This window comes from Triticum dicoccoides, chromosome 1A, assembly GCF_002162155.2.
Source record: "Triticum dicoccoides isolate Atlit2015 ecotype Zavitan chromosome 1A, WEW_v2.0, whole genome shotgun sequence".
NCBI lineage: Eukaryota > Viridiplantae > Streptophyta > Magnoliopsida > Poales > Poaceae > Triticum > Triticum dicoccoides.
The window spans coordinates 454607219-454625464 of record NC_041380.1 but is presented as its reverse complement, the minus strand read 5'-3'; positions in this window follow the sequence as shown (position 1 = coordinate 454625464).

The following is an 18246-nucleotide window of genomic DNA, read 5'->3' as shown; positions in this document are numbered from 1 at the left end:
TGTAGAGCGCATGAAGAAACTCCATTCTGATGGACTTCTGGAATCACTTGATTATGAATCACTTGGTACTTGCGAACCATGCCTCATGGGCAAGATGACTAACTCCATTCTCCGGAACAATGCAGCGAGCAACAGAGTTATTGGAAATCATACATACTGATGTATGTGGTCCAATGAACATTGAAGCTCGCGGCGGATATCATTATTTTCTCACCTTCACAGATGATTTCAGCAGAAATTGGTATATCTACTTGATGAAACATAAGTCTGAAACATTTGAAAAGTTCAAAGAATTTCAGGGTGAAGTGGAAAATCATCGTAACAAGAAAATCAAGTTTCTACAATCTGATCGTGGAGGCGAATATTTGAGTTATGAGTTTGGACTTCATTTGAAACAATGCGGAATAGTTTCGCAACTCACGCCACCTGGAACACCACAGCGTAATGGTGTGCCCGAACGTCATTATCGTACTTTACTAGATATGATGGGATCTATGATGTGTCTCACTGATTTACCGCTATCGTTTTGGGGTTACGCTTTAGAGACAGCTGCATTCACGTTAAATATGGCACCATCTAAATCCATCGAGACGACACCTTATGAATTGTGGTTTGGCAAGAAACCCAAGTTGTCATTTCTTAAAGTTTGGGGTTGCGATGCATATGTGAAAAAGCTTCAACCTGATAAGCTTGAACCCAAATCGGAGAAATGTATCTTCATAGGATACCCAAAGGAGACTGTTGGGTACACCTTCTATTACAGATCCGAAGGCAAGATATTTGTTGCTAAGAATTGATCCTTTCTAGAGAAGGAGTTTCTCTCGAAAGAAGTGAGTGGGAGGAAAGTATAACTTGACGAGGTAATTGTACCTTCTCCCTTATTGGAAAGTAGTTCATCACTGAAATCAGTTCCAGTGATTCCTACACCAGTAAGTGAGGAAGCTAATGATGATGATCATGAAACTTCTGATCAAGTTACTACCGAGCCTCGTAGGTCAACCAGAGTAAGATCCGCACCAGAGTGGTACGGTAATCCTGTTCTGGAAGTCGTGTTACTTGACCATGACGAACCTATGAACTATGAGGAAGCGATGATGAGCATAGATTCCGCAAAATGGCTTGAGGCCATGAAATCTGAGATGGGATCCATGTATGAGAACGAAGTATGGACTTTGGTTGACTTGCCCGATGATCGGCAGGCCATAGAGAATAAATGGATCTTCAAGAAGAAGACTGACACTGACGGTAACGTTACTGTCTACAAAGCTCGACTTGTTGCAAAAGGTTTTCGACAAGTTCAAGGAGTTGACTACGATGAGACCTTCTCACCCGTAGCGATGCTAAAGTCCGTCCGAATCATGTTAGCAATTGCCGCATTTTATGATTATGAAATTTGGCAAATGGATGTCAAAACTGCATTCCTTAATGGATACCTTAAAGAAGAGTTGTATATGATGCAACCAGAAGGTTTTGTCGATCCAAAAGGTGCTAACAAAGTGTGCAAGCTCCAGCGATCCATTTATGGACTGGTGCAAGCCTCTCGGAGTTGGAATATATTCTTGAATAGTGTGATCAAAGCATATGGTTTTGTACATACTTTTGCAGAAGCCTGTATTTACAAGAAAGTGAGTGGGAACTCCGTAGCATTTCTGATATTATATGTAGATGACATATTGTTGATCGGAAAGGATACTGAATTTCTGAATAGCATAAAAGGATACTTGAATAAGAATTTTTCAATGAAAGACCTTGGTGGAGCTGCTTATATATTGGGCATCAAGATCTATATAGATAGATCAAGACGCTTGATTGGACTTTCACAAGCACATACCTTGATAAAGTTTTTTAGAAGTTCAAAATGGAACAGGCAAAGAAAGGCTCAATGCCCGACCACTGTAGAAGATAGAGAGAAAATGAAAGGTGTTCCCTATGCTTTAGCCATAGGCTCTATCATGTACGCAATGCTGTGTACCAGACCTGATGTGTGCCTTGCTATAAGTTTAGTAGGGAGGTACCAAAGTAATCCAGGAGTGGATCACTGGACATCAGTCAAGAACATCCTGAAATACCTGAAAAGGACTAAGGATATGTTTCTCGTATATGGAGGTGACAAAGAGCTCGTCGTAAACGGTTACGTCGATGCAAGCTTTGACACTGATCCGGAGACTCTAAGTCACAAACCGGATACATGTTTTTATTAAATGGTGGAGCTGTCAGTTGGTGCGGTTCCAAGCAGAGCGTCGTGGCGGGATCTACGTGTGAAGCGGAATACATAGCTGCTTCGGAAGCAGCAAATGAAGGAGTCTGGATGAAGGAGTTCATATCCGATCTAGGTGTCATACCTAGTGCATCCGGTCCAATGAAAATCCTTTGTGACAATACTGGTGCAATTGCCTTGGCAAAGGAATCCAGATTTCACAAGAGAACCAAGCACATCAAGAGACGCTTTAATTCCATCCGCGATCAAGTCAAGGAGGGAGACATAGAGATTTGCAAGATACATACAGATCTGAATGTTGCAACCCGTTGACTAAGCATCTATCACGAGCAAACACATGGTCAGCACCAAGACTCCATGGGTGTTAGAATCATTACAATGTAATCTAGATTATTGACTCTAGTGCAAGTGGGAGACTGAAGGAAATATGCCCTAGAGGCAATAATAAAGTTGTTATTTATATTTCCTTATATCATGATAAATGTTTATTATTCATGCTAGAATTGTATTAACCGGAAACTTAGTACATGTGTGAATACATAGACAAACAGAGTGTCACTAGTTTGCCTCTACTTGACTAGCTCGTTGAATCAATGATGGTTATGTTTCCTGACCATAGACATGAGTTGTCATTTGATTAACGGGATCACATCATTAGAGAATGATGTGATTGACTTGACCCATTCGTTAGCTTAGCACGATGATCGTTTAGTTTGTTGCTATTGCTTTCTCCATAACTATACATGTTCCTATAACTATGAGATCATGCAACTCCCGAATACCGGAGGAACACTTTGTGTGCTACCAAATGTCACAACGTAACTGGGTGATTATAAAGGTGCTCTACAGGTGTCTACGATGGTGTTTGTTGAGTTGGCATAGATCAAGATTAGGATTTGTCACTCCGATTGTCGGAGAGGTATCTCTGGGCCATCTCGGTAATGTACATCACTATAAGCCTTGCAAGGAATGTAGCTAATGAGTTAGTTATGGGATGTAGCATTATGGAACGAGTAAAGAGACTTGCCGGTAATGAGATTGAACTAGGTATTGAGATACCGACGATCGAATTTCGGGCAAGTAACATACCGATGACAAAGGGAACAACATATATCGTTATGCGGTTTGACCGATAAAGATCTTCGTAGAATATGTAGGAACCAATATGAGCATCCAGGTTCCACTATTGGTTATTGACCGGCGACATGTGTCGGTCATTTCTACATTCTTCTTGAACCCGTAGGGTCCGCACGCTTAACGTTCGGTGACGATCGGTATTACGAGTTTATGTGTTTTGATGTACCGAAGGTAGTTCGGAGTCCCGGATTTGATCACGGACATGACGAGGAGTCTCGAAATGGTCGAGACATAAAGATCGATATATTGGAAGCCTATGTTTGGACATTAGAATGGTTCCGGGTGAAATCGGGAGTATACCGCAGTACCGGGAGGTTACCGGAACCCCCCGGGAGGTATATGGGCCTTATTGGGCCTTAGTGGAAGAGAGGGAAAATAAGCAAAGGAGGGGGCGCCCCCCCCCCCCAAGCCGAATCCGAATTGGGAAGGGGGCCGGCCCCCACTTTCCTTCCTTCTTCCCTCTCCGTCCTTCTCTCCTAGAAACAACAAAGGGAAGGGGGGAATCCTACTCCCGGTGGGAGTAGGACTCCTTGGGGCGTGCCTAGAGAGGCCGGCCCCCTCCCCCTCCTCCACTCCTTTATATACGGGGGAGGGGGGCACCCCATAGACACACAAGTTGATCATTGATCTTTAGCTGTGTGCGGTGCCCCCCTCCACCATAATCCACCTCGGTAATAGCGGTGCTTAGGCGAAGCCCTGTTCCGGTAGCAACATCATCACCGTCATCACACCGCCGTGCTGACGAAACTCTCCCTCGAAGCTCTACTGGATCATGAGTTCGCGAGACGTCACCGAGACGAACGTGTGCAGATCGCGGAGGTGCCGTATCTTCGGTACTAGATCGGTCGATCGTGAAGACGTACGACTACATCAACCGCGTTGTCATAACGCTTCCGCTTACGGTCTATGAGGGTACGTAGACGATACTCTCCCCTCTCGTTGCTATGCATCAGCATGATCTTGTGTGTGCGTAGGAATTTTTTTGAAATTACTACGTTCCCTAACAATAGCAACTTCATTGTCATAATCAATTGAAACCTCTTCCAAAATAGTGGATGTATCACTAAATAAAGTCATGACTCTCCAAATCCAGTTTCATCAACATTGTAATAAGATTCAACACCCTCCAAAATAGTGGGATCACTACAACCTAGAGTTGACACTCTTCTGAACCCATTTTCACCAATGTAATCATCATAAATAGGAGGCATGCTATCATCATAATAAATTTTCTTATTGAAAGTAGAAGGAACCAAAGGATCATATTCAATAAGCAAAGCATCCTCAAGCTTAGGACAAGCATTATTTCCAGCAAATAAATCTTCAAACATTTCATACTCATCAAACATAGCATCCCCAAGCTTGTGGTTTTGCATATCATCATAATCATTCTTATCAATAGCATGAATGGCACCAATTGTATAGCAAATATTATTATCATATTCTTCCAAGCAAGTGCTAAAAATATTTTCAAGATCATAATTGATATCGTTGTCTTCCCAATCATAATCATCACAACAAGCAATAGGCATAACAAAATCATCATCAATATCATCATCCTCCATCAACATATTTGATTCACTTTCATGAGGCACGATGGTGATGGGAGCAACATTATTTGGGAGAGATACCTTTTTACCTCTATTCTTTCTTCTTTTCTTCTTCTTCACACACCATGTGTGGGTTTAATTAATTCTTTCAAGCTTCTTGTTGAAGATATTGATTGGATAGGAAGCTCCTCCTCGTTACCTGATTCATCCTAATAAACACTAGAAGGGTATTGGGAAATATTTTCCCTCTCATTAGTACTCCCTTCATATTCCATTTGTTTTCTTGACTTTAGATATTTTTCAATATAAGTATTCTCAATGCAATTTACCATACAAAACATATAAATTTCTTCTAGATCAAAATCAAGGAACCTCTCGGGATTTGGAAAACCCTTAGTTATATGTTTCATTTCTTCATACCCCAAAAGAAGACTAATCTCTTTATGATGCTCAAGGGTAATCAAGTTATCACAATTTTTGGATACGATTTGATCATGAAACAATTTGCATTGGAGATTTAAATGACCACGTTCATTGCAAAATTCACAAGGATGGTGAAAAAATTTCATTTTTCAGCACAATCATCTAGCCTCTCTTGCAACCTTTTTGTTTCTAAATACTTATGCTTCTTACAAAATCCATCTTCCCTTTTTGGTGTGCAAAGGCACTCCCAATTCACTCCGCAAAAAGTGACATGCTTATAAGAAACGTTTTTGTCATGACTTGTGCAATCATCACTAGCATTTTGGATATTCAAAGAATTCATACTAACAACATTGCAATCATGCTCATCATTCAAATATTTTGGGCCAAGCATTTTATTGACTTCTTCTTCTAACAATTGAGCACAACTTTCCGATCCATCATTTTCAAGAAAGATATTATAAAGATGATCAATAATATGATGCAACCTAAATTCTATTTTTATGCAGTTTTCTTTTATAAACCAAACTAGTGATAAAACAAGAAACTAAAAGATTCAATTGCAAGATCTAAAGATATACCTTCAAGCACTCACCTCCCCGTCAATGGCGCCATAAAAGAGCTTGATGTCTACTACACAACTTTATTCTTGTAGACACATATTGGGCCTCCAAGCGCAGAGTTTTGTAGGACAATAGCAATTTTCCCTCAAGTGGATGACCTAAGGTTTATCAATCCGTGAGAGGTGTAGGATGAAGGTGGTCTCTCTCAAATGACCCTGCAACCAAATACAAGAAATCTCTTGTGTCCCCAACACACCCAATACAATGGCAAATTGTATTGGTGCACTAGTTCGACGAATAGATGGTGATAAAAGTGTAATATTGATGATAAAAATATATATTTATAATCTGAATAAATAAAACAGCAAGGTAGAAAATAGTAAACGGGCACAAAACGGTATTGCAATGCTTAAAAACAAGGCCTAGGGTCCATACTTTCACTAGTGCAATCTCTCAACAATGCTAACATAGTTGGATCATATGATTATCCCTCAAAGTGTAACGAAAAATCACTCCGAGTTCCTATTAGCGGAGAACAAAAGATAGGAATTGTTTGTAGGGTACTAAACCACCTCAAAGCTATTCTTTCCATTCGATCTATTCAAGAGTCCGTACTAAAATAACACAAAGCTATTTTTTCCGTTCGATCTATCCTAGAGTCCGTACTAAGATAACACCAAAGCAAGTTCATATTCATAATACTCAATCCACACAAAGAACTATAAAGTGACCACAAAGTTTCTATCGGAGAAAAGATAATAAAAATGTGCATCAACCCCTATGCATAGATTACCCCAATATCACCACGGAAATCCGCAAGTTGAGTGCCATAACGCATATCAAGTGAATCAACAAGATACCCCATTGTCACCTCAAGTATTCATATCGCAAGACATACATCATGTGTTCTCAAATCTGAACATTCAATCCGACATGATAAAACTTCAAAGGGTAAAGATTCAATTCATCACAACAAGAGTATAGAGGGGAGAAACATCATATGATCCATCTATATTAACAAAGCCCATGATATAGATCACGAGAGAGAGAGAGAGATGAATCACATAGCTACTGGTACAAACCCTCAGCCCCGAGGGTGGACTACTCCCTCCTCATCGTGGTGGCCGCCGGGATAATGAAGATGGCCACCAGAGGTGATTCCCCCATCCGACAGGGTGCCGGAACGGGTCTAGATTGGTTTTCGGTGGCTTCGGAGCCCTGCGGTGGCGGAACTTCTGATCGAGGTTAACCTCGAAGGGTTTCGGAATATTTGGGAATTTATAGTGCAAATAGGAGGTGCGGGAGGCCATCGAGGTGGGCACAACCCACCTGGGCGCGCCAAGGGGCCCTGGCGTGCCCTGGTGGGTTGTGCCCCCCTCGGGGCACCCCCAAGTGCAGCTCTGACCCACTGGGTTCCTTTTGATCCAAAAAAATCTTCATAAAGTTTCGCGGTATTTGGACTCCGTTTGATATTGATTTTCTGCAATGTAAAAAACAAGCAAAAAACAACAACTGACACTGGGCACTAGGTCAATAGGTTAGTCCCAAAAAATGATATATAAAGTTGCTATAAAATGATTGTAAAACACCCAAGAATGATAAAATAACAGTATAAATACTTCATAAATTATAGATGCGTTGGAGACGTATCATTCCCCAAGCCGACCCAAGGCTTGATAGGGTCCAACCATTCAGCCCAAAGCCAACGGATGTGAAGAGTAGTAGCATTTTTTTCCAGATTTAGAATCCCCAGGCCACCTTGTATTTTGGATTTGCAAACTTGCTCCCAGTTGATCTTGCATTTACCACCAATGACCTTGTCACAACCAGCCCAGAGGGAGGCACGACGCAGCGAATCAATCTTATTCATCACCTCAATCAAAGGATTTAGCGTTGTCATGTATATGGCAATGGCCGTGATGACCGACTTGACTAAAATAGCCCTGCCCGGTGATTCCACATGTTTGCCAATCCAGGGAATGAGTTGGGCAGCGATATTGTCCTCAAGGGGTTGGAAGTGAATTATTTTCAATCTTTTGACCGACAAAGGCAACCCAAGGTATTTCATAGGGAAGGATGAGCGGTTCGCCGGAAAAGAGTGAAGGATATCATCAAGGTGCACAACGGATATGGGCAACCAAGCTTTTAGAGTAATTTGTGACCAGCCCAGTGACCTCTCCGAAGCACGCAAGGGAGTCCGCGAAGAATTCTACCTCAGCTTTAATGGGTGCAAGGAAACTAGTGGCATCATCCGCGTAAAGACAGGCTCTAACAGCCATCGCATTTCTGCCAAGGGTTTGCAACTTGCCTTGCTCGGTGGCCTTCTGAAGAATATAATGGAGAGGATCGATGGAAAACACAAGTAGGAGAGGGGTCAATGGATCTCTTTGCCTAAGATCTTGGCCCGGCTTGATGGGGCAAACAGTTTGGGGAACGTAGCAGAATTTTAAAATTTTCTACGCATCACCAAGATCAATCTATGGAGTCATCTAGCAACGAGGGAGAGAGGAGTGCATCTACATACCCCTGTAGATCGCGCGCGGAAGCGTTTAAGAGAACGGGGTTGATGGAGTCGTACTCGACGTGATCCAAATCACCGATGACCAAGTGCCGAACGGACAGCACCTCCGCGTTCAACACACGTACGGTTGGGAGACGTCTCCTCCTTCTTGATCCAGCAAGGGGGAAGGAGAGGTTGATGAAGATCCAGCAGCACGACGGCGTGGTGGTGGAAGCAACGGTGATCTCGGCAGGGCTTCGCCAAGCGCAGGGAGACGGAGGAGTGTCACGGGAGGGAGAGGGAGAGGCCAGGGGCTTGGGTGTGCAGCCCTCCCTCCCCCACTATATATAGGGTGCCTAGGGGGGGCGCCGGCCCTAGGAGGTCCAATCTCCTAGGGGGCGGCGGCCAAGGGGGTGCCTTGCCCCCCAAGGCAAGGGTGGCGCCCCCACCCCTAGGGTTTCTAACCCTAGGCGCAGGGGGAGGCCCAAGGGGGGGGCACCAGCCCACCAGGGGCTGGTTCCCCTCCCACTTCATCCCATGGGGCCCTCCGGGATAGGTGGCCCCACCCGGTGGACCCCCGGGACCCTTCCGGTGGTCCCGATACAATACCAGTGACCCCTGAAACCTTCCCGATGGCCGAAACTGGACTTCCTATATATGAATCTTTACCTCCGGACCATTCCGGAACTCCTCATGACGTCCGGGGTCTCATCCGGGACTCCGAACAACTTTTGGGTTACCGTGTGCTAATATCTCTACAACCCTAGCGTCACCGAACCTTAAGTGTGTAGACCCTACGGGTTCGGGAGACATGCAGACTTGACCGAGAAGCCTCTCCGGTCAATAACCAACAGCGGGATCTGGATACCCATGTTGGCTCCCACATGCTCCACGATGATCTCATTGGATGAACCACGATGTCGAGGATTCAATCAATCCGTATACAATTCCCTTTGTCAATCGGTACGTTACTTGCCCGAGACTCGATCGTCGGTATCCCAATACCTTGTTCAGTCTCGTTACCGGCAAGTCACTTTACTCGTACCGTAATGCATGATCCCGTGATCAACCACTTGATCACATTGAGCTCATTATGATGATGCATTACTGAGTGGGCCAGAGATACCTCTCCGTCATACGGAGTGACAAATCCCAGTCTTGATTCATGCCAACCCAACAGACACTTTCGGAGATACCTGTAATGTACCTTTATAGTCACCCAGTTACGTTGTGACGTTTGGCACACCCAAGGCACTCCTACGGTATCCGGGAGTTACACAATCTCATGGTCTAAGGAAATGATACTTGACATTCAGAAAAGCTACAGCAAACGAACTACACGATCTTTGAGCTAAGCTTAGGATTGGGTCTTATCCATCACATCATTCTCCTAATGATGTGATCCCGTTATCAATGACATCCAATCTCCATAGTCAGGAAACCATGACTATCTTTTGATCAACGAGCTAGTCAACTAGAGGCTCACTAGGGACGTGTTGTGGTCTATGTATTCACACATGTATTACGATTTCCGGATAACACAATTATAGCATGAACAATAGACAATTATCATGAACAAAGAAATATAATAATAACCATTTTATTATTGCCTCTAGGGCATATTTCCAACAGTCTCCCACTTGCACTAGAGTTAATATTCTAGTTACATTGTGATGAATCGAACACCCATGCAGTTCTGGTGTTGATCATGTTTTGCTCTAGGGAGAGGTTTAGTCAACGGATCTGCTACATTCAGGTCTGTATGTACTTTACAAATCTCTATGTCTCCATTTTGAACACTTTCATGAATGGGGTTGAAGCGACGCTTGATATGCCTGGTCTTCTTGTGAAACCTGGGCTCCTTGGCAAGGGCAATAGCTCCAGTGCTGTCACAGAAGAGAGTCATCGGGCCCGACACATTGGGTATGACTCCTAGGTCGGTAATGAACTCCTTCACCCAGACTGCTTCTTGTGCTGCCTCCGAGGCTGCCATGTACTCCGCTTCACATGTAGATCCCGCCACAACGCTTTGCTTGCAACTGCACCAGCTTACTGCCCCACCATTCAAAATATACACGTATCCGGTTTGTGACTTAGAGTCATCCAGATCTATGTCGAAGCTAGCATCGACGTAACCCTTTACAATAAGCTCTTTGTCACCTCCATAAACGAGAAACATTTCCTTGGTCCTTTTCAGGTACTTCAGGATATTCTTGACCACTGTCCAGTGTTCCATGCCGGGATTACTTTGGTACCTTCCTACCAAACTTACGGCAAGGTTTACATCAGGTCTGGTACACAACATAGCATACATGATAGACCCTATGGCCGAGGCATAGGGGACGACATTCATCTTTTCTCTATCTTCTGCCGTGGTCGGGCATTGAGCCGTGCTCAATCTCGTACCTTGCAATACATGCAAGAACCCCTTCTTTGACTGATCCATTTTGAACTTCTTCAATATCTTGTCAAGGTACGTACTCTGTGAAAGACCAATGAGGCGTCTCGATCTATCTCTATAGATCTTGATGCCTAATATATAAGCAGCTTCTCCAAGGTCCTTCATTGAAAAACACTTGTTCAAGTAGGCTTTTATGCTTTCCAAGAATTCTATATCATTTCCCATCAATAGTATGTCATCCACATACAATATGAGAAATGCTACAGAGCTCCCACTCACTTTTCTTGTAAATGCAGGCTTCTCCATAAGTCTGCATAAACCCAAACGCTTTGATCATCTCATCAAAGCGAATGTTCCAACTCCAAGATGATTGCACCAGCCCATAAATCGAGCGTTGGAGCTTGCACACCTTGTCGGCATTCTTAGGATCGACAAAACCTTCCGGCTGCATCATATACACTTCTTCCTTAAGGAAACCATTAAGGAATGCCGTTTTGACGTCCATTTGCCATATCTCATAATCATAGAATGCGACAATTGCTAACATGATTCGGACGGACTTCAGCTTTGCTACGGGTGAGAAAGTCTCATCGTAGTCAACCCCTTGAACTTGTCGATAACCCTTAGCGACAAGCCGAGCTTTATAGATGGTCACATTACCATCCGCTTCTGTCTTCTTATTAAAGATCCATTTATTTTCTATGGCTCGCCGATCAACGGGCAAGTCAGTCAAAGTCCATACTTCGTTTTCATACATGGATCCTATCTCGGATTTCATGGCTTCCAGCCATTTGTCGGAATTCGGGCCCGCCATCGCTTCTTCATAGTTCGAAGGTTCACTGTTGTCTAACAACATGATTTCCAAGACAGGGTTGCCGTACCACTCTGGTGCGGAACGTGTCCTTGTGGACCTACGAAGTTCAGTAGCAACTTGATCTGAAGTTTCATGATCATCATCAACTTCCTCTCTAGTCGGTGCAGGCACCTCAGGAACATTTTCTTGAGCTGCGCCACTTACCGGTTCAAGAGGTAATACTTCATCAAGTTCTACCTTCCTCCCACTTATTTCTTTTGAGAGAAACTCTTTCTCTAGAAAGGACCCATTCTTGGCAACAAAGATCTTGCCTTCGGATCTGAGGTAGAAGGTATACCCAACAGTTTCTTTAGGGTATCCTATGAAGACGCATTTTTCCGACTTGGGTTCGAGCTTTTTAGGTTGAAGTTTCTTGACATAAGCATCGCATCCCCAAACTTTTAGAAATGACAACTTAGGTTTCTTCCCAAACCATAATTCATACGGTGTCATCTCAACGGATTTCGACGGAGCCCTATTTAAAGTGAATGCGGCAGTCTCTAAAGCATAGCCCCAAAATGACAGCGGTAAATCGGTAAGAGACATCATAGATCGCACCATATCCAATAGAGTGCGATTACGACGTTCGGACACACCATTACGCTGAGGTGTTCCAGGCGGCGTGAGTTGTGAAACTATTCCACATTTTCTTAAGTGTGTGCCAAATTCGTGACTCAAGTATTCTCCCCCACGATCTGATCGCAAGAACTTGATTTTCCTGTCACGTTGATTCTCAACCTCACTCTGAAATTCCTTGAACTTTTCAAAGGTCTCAGACTTGTGTTTCATTAAGTAGACATACCCATATCTACTCAAGTCATCAGTGAGGGTGAGAACATAACGATAGCCACCGCGAGCCTCAACACTCATTGGACCGCACACATCAGTATGTATGATTTCCAATAAGTTGGTTGCTCGCTCCATTGTTCCTAAGAACGGAGTCTTGGTCATTTTACCCATGAGGCATGGTTCGCACGTGTCAAATGATTCGTAATCAAGAGACTCTAAAAGTCCATCTGCATGGAGCTTCTTCACGCGTTTGACACCTATGTGACCAAGGCGGCAGTGCCACAAGTATGTGGGACTATCATTATCAACCTTACATCTTTTGGTATTCACACTATGAATATGTGTAGCATTAGCTCGAGATTCATTAAGAATAAACCATTCACCATCGGAGCATGACCATAAAACATATCTCTCATATAAATAGAACAACCATTATTCTCGGATTTAAATGAGTAGCCATCTCATATTAAACGAGATCCTGATACAATGTTCATGCTCAAAGCTGGCACTAAATAACAATTATTGAGGTTTAAAACTAATTCCGTAGGTAAATGTAGAGGTAGCGTGCCGACGGCGATCACATCAACCTTGGAACCATTCTCGACGCGCATCGTCACCTCGTCCTTCGCCAGTCTCCGTTTATTCCGCAGCTCCTGCTTTGAGTTACAAATGTGAGCAACCGCATTGGTATCAAATACCCAGGAGCTACTACGAGTACTGGTAAGGTACACATCAATTACATGTATATCACATATACCTTTCGTGATGCCGGCCTTCTTGTTCGCTAAGTATTTGGGGCAGTTCCGCTTCCAGTGACCACTTCCCTTGCAATAAAAGCACTCAGTCTCGGGCTTGGGTCCATTCTTTGGCTTCTTCCCGGCAGCTTGCTTACCGGGCGTGGCAACTCCCTTGCCGTCCTTCTTGAAGTTCTTCTTACCCTTGCCTTTCTTGAACTTAGTGGTTTTATTCACCATCAACACTTGATGTTCCTTTTTGACTTCTACCTCTACCGATTTCAGCATTGCAAATACTTCAGGAATGGTCTTTTCCATCCCCTGCACATTGAAGTTCATCACAAAGCTCTTGTAGCTCGGTGGAAGCGACCGAAGGATTCTGTCAATGACCACGTCATCCGGGAGATTAACTACTAGCTATGTCAAGCGGTTATGCAACCCAGACATTTTGAGTATGCACTCACTGACAGAACTATTTTCCTCCATCTTACAGCTGAAGAACTTGTCAGAGACTTCATATCTCTCGACCCGGGCATGAGCTTGAAAAACCATTTTCAGCTCTTCGAACATCTCATATGCTCCATGTCTCTCAAAACGCTTTTGGAGCCCCGGTTCTAAGTTGTAAAGCATGCCGCACTGAACGAGGGAGTAATCATCAGTATGTGTCTGCCAAGCGTTCATAACGTCTTGGTTCTGTGGGACGGGTGCATCACCTAGCGGTGCTTCTAGGACATAATCTTTCTTGGCAGCTATGAGGATGATCCTCAGGTTCCGGACCCAGTCCGTATAGTTGCTGACATCGTCTTTCAGCTTGGTTTTCTCTAGGAACGCGTTGAAGTTGAGGACAACATGGGCCATTTGATCTACAAGACATATTGTAAAGATTTTAGACTAAGTTCATGATAATTAAGTTCATCTAATCAAATATTCAATGAACTCCCACTCAGATAGACATCCCTCCAGTCATCTAAGTATAACATGATCCGAGTTAACTAGGCCGTGTCCGATCATCACGTGAGACGGACTAGTCAACATCGGTGAACATCTTCATGTTGATCGTATCTTCTATACGACTCATGCTCAACCTTTCGGTCTTCTGTGTTCTGAGGCCATGTCTGTACATGCTAGGCTCGTCAAGTCAACCTAAGTGTATTGCGTGTGTAAATCTGGCTTACACCCATTGTATTCGAACGTTAGAATCTATCACACCCGATCATCACATGGTGCTTTGAAACAATGAACCTTCGCAATGGTGCACAGTTAGGGGGGACACTTTCTTGAAATTATTACGAGGGATCATCTTATTTAAGCTACCGTCGTTCTAAGCAAATAAGATGTAAAACATGATAAACATCACATGCAATCAAATAGTGACATGATATGGCCCATATCATTTGCTCCTTTGATCTCCATCTTCGGGGCTCCATGATCATCGTTGTCACCGGCATGACACCATGATCTCCATCATCGTGTCTTCTTGAAGTTGTCTCGTCATCTATTACTTCTACTACTATGGCTAACGCTTTAGCAATAAAGTAAAGTAATTACATGACGTTTATGTTGACACGCAGGTCATAAATAAATAAAGACAACTCCTATGGCTCCTGCCGGTTGTCATACTCATCGACATGCAAGTCGTGATTCCTATTACAAGAACATGATCAATCTCATACATCACATATATCATTCATCATTCATCACAACCGTTGGCCATATCACATCACAAAACACTTGCTGCAAAAACAAGTTAGACGTCCTCTAATTGTTGTTGCAAGTTTTTACGTGGCTGCTATAGGTTTCTAGCAAAAACCTTTCTTACCTACGCCAACACCACAACATGAATTGCCAATTTCTATTTACCCTTCATAAGGACCCTGTTCATCGAATCTGATCCGACTAAAGTGGGAGAGACAGACACCCGCCAGCCACCTTATGCAACTAGTGCATGTCAGTCGGTGGAACCGGTCTCACGTAAGCATACGTGTAAGGTTGGTCCGGGCCGCTTCATCCCACGATGCCGCCGAATCAAGATAAGACTAGTAACGGCAAGCAAATTGACAATATCGACGCCAACAACTACTTTGTGTTCTACTCGTGCATAGTAACTACGCATAGACCTAGCTCATGATGCCACTGTTGGGGAACGTAGCAGAACTTTAAAATTTTCTACGCATCACCAAGATCAATCTATGGCGTCATCTAGCAACGAGGAAGAGAGGAGTGCATCTACATACCCTTGTAGATCGCGCGCGGAAGCGTTCAAGAGAACGGGGTTGATGGAGTCATACTCGACGTGATCCAAATCACCGATGACCAAGTGCCGAACGGACAACACCTCCGCGTTCAACACACGTACGGTTGGGAGACGTCTCCTCCTTCTTGATCCAGTAAGGGGGAAGGAGAGGTTGATGAAGATCCAGCAGCACGACGGTGTGGTGGTGGAGGCAACAGTGATCTCGGCAGGGCTTCGCCAAGCGCAGGGAGACGGAGGAGTGTCACGGGAGGGAGAGGGAGAGGCCAGGGGCATGGGTGCGCAACCCTCCCTCCCCCCACTATATATAGGGTGCCTAGGGGGGGGGCGCCGGCCCTAGGAGATCCAATCTCCTAGGGAGGGCGGCGGCCAAGGGGGTGCCTTGCCCCCCAAGGCAAGGGTGGCGCCCCCACCCCTAGGGTTTCTAACCCTAGGCGCAGGGGGAGGCCCAAGGGGGGCGCACCAGCCCACTAGGGGCTGGTTCCCCTCCCACTTCAGCCCATGGGGCCCTTCGGGATAGGTGGCCCCACCCGGTGGACCCCCGGGACCCTTCCGGTGGTCCCGGTACAATACCGGTGACCCCTGAAACCTTCCCGATGGCCGAAACTGGACTTCCTATATATGAATCTTTACCTCCGGACCATTCCGGAACTCCTCGTGACATCCGGGATATCATCCGGGACTCCGAACAACTTTCGGGTTACCGTGTGCTAATATCTCTACAACCCTAGCGTCACCGAACCTTAAGTGTGTAGACCCTACGGGTTCGGGAGACATGCAGACTTGACCGAGAAGCCTCTCCGGTCAATAACCAACAGCGGGATCTGGATACCCATGTTGGCTCCCACATGCTCCACGATGATCTCATCGGATGAACCATGATGTCGAGGATTCAATCAATCCGTATACAATTCCCTTTGTCAATCGGTATGTTACTTGCCCGAGACTCGATCGTCGGTATCCCAATACCTTGTTCAGTATTGTTACCAGCAAGTCACTTTACTCGTACCATAATGCATGATCCCGTGATCAACCACTTGATCACATTGAGCTCATTATGATGATGCATTACCGAGTGGGCCAGAGATACCTCTCCGTCATACGGAGTGACAAATCCCAGCCTCGATTCGTGCCAACCTAACAGACACTTTCGGAGATACCTGTAATGTACCTTTATAGTCACCCAGTTACGTTGTGATGTTTGGCACACCCAAGGCACTCCTACGGTATCCGGGAGTTGCACAATCTCATGGTCTAAGGAAATGATACTTGACATTCAGAAAAGCTACAGCAAACGAACTACACGATCTTTGAGCTAAGCTTAGGATTGGGTCTTGTCCATCACATCATTCTCCTAATGATGTGATCCCGTTATCAATGACATCCAATGTCCATAGCCAGGAAACCATGACTATCTTTTGATCAACGAGCTAGTCAACTAGAGGCTCACTAGGGACGTGTTGTGGTCTATGTATTCACACATGTATTACGATTTCTGGATAACACAATTATAGCATGAACAATAGACAATTATTATGAACAAAGAAATATAATAATAACCATTTTATTATTGCCTCTAAGGCATATTTCCAACAAACAGGAACTCCATTGAGTTGAACCCGTGACGACGCCGAGTACAGGAGGGCCGAGACCAAACCTCAGAAACATGGACGAAAACCCAGATGGTTAAGCAGATCAAGTAGGTAGTCCCAACGCCGAGTCAAACGTTTTTTTTAATGTCTAGCTTGAAGAGCAGAGCCGGTGTTTTGTTGCGGTGGAAACGCATGTCCAGATTGCGCATATACATGAAGTTATCGTGAATACATCTTCTTTTGATGAAAGCACTTCTTATGACGCCATTGGTATTATAATTGGCCTTTTCTGTGCAAGGATAAACCTGACTTTTTTTACTAGTATATAAAATTTCACGAATAAGAAACCAACATTGTCTTTAGAAAAAAAATATCATTATTACAGGTCACTATTGACAATATTTTGGTCGGAAATTTTGTTTATAAACAAAGTCAACAGGGATTGTTTTTCTTTTTGTGAAATTGTTTTAACTTTATTTCGCGAATACACAAAGCTTGCGTATCTTTCCATTGATAGAAGGAGTACAATGAGTACAATGAGAAATACAACACATGACATGAATGTAGACAGTCGTGAACATGGTACTCGGAGTAGAGAGAAGGGATGCTCGACCCAGATACAACACAACTAAACCTACCAAACCCAAAACCAAAAGTGGCCAAGCCAAACCAGACAGAACTCCAACATCACGTGAGCCAATACGACAGACACCGCAAGCGAGTAAGATAGCGCATTCAAGAAGGAAAACAACACCGAGAAGCCGTCGCCAACCGGTCTGGAGGAACCAGACCTAGGGTTTTTCCTGAGCTTGAAGAGGGACGCAACTGAAGGCCTTGACAACGTCTCCAAAAAGAAAACGACACCCGCATGTGCCGTCGTTGCCAACACCGGCAAGTCGAGCAGGAATTTCTCCCTATCCCGTAGCTGAGCAATCCCATAGCTGCTGAATTGGGCCTGAAATTGTTTTTACAAGTATAATGGAATAATCCTTTGTTTCACGCTCGATCAAAGCTCACCGAAGTTGATTTTCATTTTTATCAGAGGGAAGGTTGCTCTAGGCGCTCTCCAGTGTCACGTTGCTGAGGATTTACTAAACGAGCAACTAAGGTGATGCTTTGATGGATTACCTCGCAATCTTACCGTGCTAACATGCTGACATTGTGTGTCTGTGGGAGGTTAGGATAATATATGTATGCGAATTAACATATTGTAGCATGACCAGTTGTGTTCACGA